Source organism: Rhipicephalus microplus, chromosome 10 (genome assembly GCF_043290135.1).
Source record: "Rhipicephalus microplus isolate Deutch F79 chromosome 10, USDA_Rmic, whole genome shotgun sequence".
Lineage (NCBI taxonomy): Eukaryota > Metazoa > Arthropoda > Arachnida > Ixodida > Ixodidae > Rhipicephalus > Rhipicephalus microplus.
In genome coordinates, this window is record NC_134709.1 from 21650602 (window position 1) to 21655612 (window position 5011).

At 44.6% G+C, this 5011-nt stretch overlaps 1 pseudogene; it reads right to left on the minus strand.

Moving 5' to 3' along the window:
• Window positions 1-3636: 3636 nt before the first annotated feature.
• On the minus strand, window positions 3637-4173 carry LOC142774883 (beta-galactosidase pseudogene; annotated as a pseudogene).
• Window positions 4174-5011: the final 838 nt, after the last annotated feature.

Sequence of the window (5011 nt, forward strand, 5' to 3'; positions counted from 1 at the left end):
TATCGATTTCAAGAATGACGCCCGGGACTGTTACGGATATTACAGGCTATTTATTGCTCTACTTTCATATCATTGGAAGCTTTCATCCTTTTTGGCGTGAACGATTGCTTTTTTTTTTTTTCAGTGCCATATCGCATTCGTCAAGTCTATAAAGCTGCGACCTGAGCAATTCTAATAGAGCTTCAGTGTATGTCTAACATGTGTCACAATGACAGCAGTTGAGGAGGTCGATAATAGTCAAGCCACAAACACTAGCCGGCAGTGTGGAGGCGTCGTGCAAAAGAGCCATCAGTGTAGACTGAAAAGAAACAAGAGATAGCTTCGATAACAAGGCCGTACGGCTGCAAACAGTCATCTGCTTCTTCCGCGTCCCCATTTCCTTTCGTTAAGTTCCTCTCGATGGTTGAAGTGGTAACACTTTCAGGCCATTTTACCTATTGCGCTCGTTCGTACGTTAACGGCGGATGCTACTCGAAAAAAAAAAAAGAAAGAATCTTTGATCTACTTGATCTACAGCCTGAATTATTAGAATTGCGGCTGTTTACATAGATTTTTATGCTGGTTTAAGAGATGTCAGTTTTATAAGAAGGTGTATAGTTTTCATCTTTACCATTGCAACGTGTAAAATAAGGCTTTTTTTTACACACTTTCTATGCCAATAACTTCTCTGGTTATGAACAATGATTAGTCCACATTGCTCCACATTACGTGCAGAACGCAAATAATTAACAAGAAACTGTGTATAAGATATCTAATGAGCAATAAAAAGAGTATTGTGAGAAGTCTTAATGCTCAACCTATACTAATTGCTTGCCTTCGGTTCATAATAATTATGTAAGCGATATAAAGTGTTATAGTTATAACAACAAAATTGCACTTTCCACACGTCGAGGTATTTGTAGCGAAATTTTCGTTTTGAGCTGGCCATCGGAAGGGCCATAAGCATTATGTTCAATTTGAAAAAAATTCTTACAATTTCATATTCAAAAAGAACTGGCAGATCCCACGTACAGTGGGAATCGATGTTATGCGAAGCACCAATGAGGAAGGTTTATATGTCAGTTTAAAATCAAAACAACATTACGAGCTGGAAGTAAGTTATGCCGTACATAACTTCCATGTCATTATTATTATGTTTGGACGTGTTATTTACTTTCATCATCTATTCACGCCACCTGATACAAAATTTAGTTTCTGGAGCTAGCGAAACGGCTACGAGTGTGCTATGAGCGTACCATGTAGTCATGTTTTACATGACACGCATATACTTAATATGTTCGGACGTGTAATTTAACTTCGCCGTCTATTGACGTCATGCAATACCAATTAGGTTTTTGTGAAGCTATAGAAACGACCCCGAGTGCATCATGAGCGTGGCATGTGGTCATGTTGTTACATGACACGCATCTCACAATTATCATGTTTGCACCAGTCACATACCTTCGTCGTTCATTCACGTCCCGCATTACCAAACTTGGAATATGTGAAGCTATAGCGGCGAAACGGTGGGGAGAGCATCATGAAGGGCCCAATATACTGCGACGCTACTTGGACGAGCGCACGCTGGGTGCAGTGAGGCTACGCTAGCAAAACGCGAGCACTCTATAGTCTGACGCCAGACGCGACCAGCGTCTGTCGGCGCAGCTCGGCGGCAAACGGTGCGAAATGCGACATGCTGCATTTCGCACCAACCACGTTACTCAGAATGCACCACGTCTGTCTAGCTTGGTTACGAAGCTATGCCGGGCGTGCTAAAACGTGCCTGCGTCAAAGCAACGCAGTGCGGCGCGTGCCTGCGAGTATATGCCAGCGTCGGGCGTGGCATCGCTGGCATGACGCCACGAAACGAACGCTTGACCACACGCAGACTGGATAACGTCTAAGTGTATTGGCGCCTTGAGTGTGGCATGTAGTCATGCTCTTACATGATACGTATCTCATAATTATTACGTTTGCACCAGTCACATACATTCGTCATCCATTCACGTGACGTAATACCAAATTTGGCATATATAAATCTAGCGAAAAGGCCCCGAGCGCCTCATGAGTGCGCCATGTAGTCACGTTGTTACATGACACGTATGTCATGATTATCATTTTTTGGACATGTCATTTGCATGTCGTTATTTCGTGTCACGTAATACTGAATTTGGTACGTATGAAGCTAGCGAGACGGCCGTGAGCATATCATGTAGTCACGTTGCATGTAGCATGTAGTCATGTTGTTGCATGGCATGCATCACATGATTATCATGCTTGCACTAGTCATATTCCTTTGTCGTCCATTAACGTCCCGTAATATCAAATTTGGTGTATTTGAAGCTAGCGAAATGGCTGCGAGTGCATCATAAGTGTGGCTTGTAGTCATAATGTTAAATGACACGCATCTCATAATTATCATGTTGCACAAGTCACATACCTTCGTCATTCATTCGCATCTCGTAACGCCGAATTCGGCATATTTGAAGCTAGCGAGACGGCAGCGAGCGCATCATGGGCGTGGCGTGTAGTCATGACTCAAGACTTACATGACATGCATGTCATGATTTCTACGTTAGGGTCTGTCGCTTGTGTTCGCCATGCAATCATGCCATACTATAACAGTTTTGCAACATGCCATATGAACGGAATCACCGCAAGAGCTGCAGGACCATAAATTGTATATCATGACATTCATGATATACATGTCATCATTTTCATGTTATGACTAGTTAGCTATGTTCTTCATACGGTCATGTTCTTCGAAACTAAGTTTGGTATTGATACCATTATCGAAACGGCCAGGAGAGCTAAATGTCGTAGACAGACAGACAGACAGACAGACAGACAGACAGACAGACAGACAGACAGACAGACAGACAGACAGACAGACAGACAGACATAGATAGATAGATAGACATAGATAGATAGATAGATAGATAGATAGATAGATAGATAGATAGATAGATAGATAGATAGATAGATAGATAGATAGATAGATAGATAGATAGATAGATAGATAGATACGCTCAAAGTCAACGAAGTTCGCAAAACATTTTAGAAATGGAAGTTGACCTGAGTGGTGAAGATGTGCTTAATTTTTTTTCAAGAAAAAAAATCCTTGTTTTTGGAGCTTTTGACTTCGGTAAACTCCTCATGCGAATTTATATAGAAAGTAGCTGGCTCGCAATTGCCAGGGGACTCTAGACAAACAGCTGTTTATTGTGTTAATAGCCACCCTGTGCTCTTCAAGAACAATTTTAATCTAATTCTAGATTAAAAAGATTGATTGATATGTGAGGTTTAACGTCCCGAAACCACTATATGATTATGAAAGACGCCGTAGTGGGGGGCTCCGGAAATTTAGACCACCTGGGGTTCTTTAACGTGCACCCAAATCCTAGCACACGGGCCTAGAATGGATTAAAAAAAATAGGCAATCAATATTTCTTGCAGGAAACAACAAAAAATCCGTAAAAATTTCTCAGAATGAAAAGCTTATTTGCCAAAAAATATTTTCCTAGAAAATACCCCTCATTCTTCCACTTTTTTTATCTTCTTTGATGTCTCGGTTCTTTCTGGACTTCATTTCATGATGTCGGCCCGTCTAGCTGAGATTAGGCCACTCTGCACATCTAAACTTTGGCTCAGTAAACCTCATGTCCTGACACTGACCTGTACCATTATGATGGGCCCGCCATTTCTGTAGAGATACGGAACCAGCATCGGCAGCAACTTGTGGAACCACTTGCCCATTTCTATCATGTAGTCATCGTCGTGCAACGTTCGGTACTCCATGTCCGGGTGCTTGCGCAGCAGCCAGTAAGGTAAGCCCGCATTGTCCACCTCGCCGCATATGTAGGGTCCCGGCCTGACGATCGCCAGGAGGTCGGCCTTCTTGACGGCCTCCAGGAAGGCGACCAGGTCGTAGTTGTCGGCGAAGTTGTACTGTCCGGGTTCGGGCTCGTGGCCGCTCCAGTCGATGTAAAAGTCTACCACGTTCGGTCCTCCCATGCGCAACGTGTGGAGCCGGTCATCCCAGTACGGTCTGGGAACTCGGAAGTAGTGCATCGAGCCACCGACAAACCGAAAGGGTTTGCCGTCCTTCAGAAAGGTGTGCTTGTTGTAGTCGATCTTGAATGACCTCTCCGCGACACCCGACGTGACGATGCCAAAGGTGATAAGAGGAACCATCAAAGCGCGTGCGCAGATCATTTCTCGAGTTCCTCGCTCGGTTAGGAGGAGCTCCGACACTATCGGAGCTCTTTTGGCAGAGGATCCGCTTTGATTATTCGTCGTCAACATTTTTACTCGGCATACAGATAAAATATGTCTTACTACTTTCCGCCTACGCTTTTTTTACAGCGTCTGTTCAGGAAAGCGGGGTCGTTTGCACCTGTTTTCCTACACCTAAACACGCCTTGGTCACCACGGCACGCTCGGCGTCACTTTTGGAATTTTATTTGGGTCTAGAGGCACTCCAGTCATAAATGGAAGCTTTGAAAGCAACGTTTAGAGGTGCATAAACGAAAACAACTACAAAAAAAAAAGGTTGTTTTCTTCTGCTTCGGTGGAAAAGCGGTTGTAACAAACGAGCGCTCCGAAAAAGCGCGCGCCGTCGAATTCTAGCGACAGTAACAATACCAAGCGCAGAAAGGCACCTCAAGTTAACGATAAAGGAGAAAACAACATACAAAGGCTCCCCGGGCGCGCCGTCTCTCCCCTCTCGGAAGCGTAGTCTCGCCGGCCATCCTCCTCACATCGGCGGCCGAGAAAGCTCTGGAAGGTTCTCGAAGGAAAGGGGCGTGGTGATGCAGAGTTGCGTCACGTGTAGCGGATGGCCCTCGACACATCTCGCTCTTTCCCCAGCCTTGGCTGTGCATCGCGCCGACGAAACGATGAGAATTTTCTGGAATCTAGCGCGATAGGTATTTAAGCGAGCAGCGGAGAAAGAAGATGAACAGAAGAAGAAAGTATGCGCCAGAGTGCGCAAGGTGTTTCCGCCGTGTCGTCAGCGAAGGTTATGTCCTTA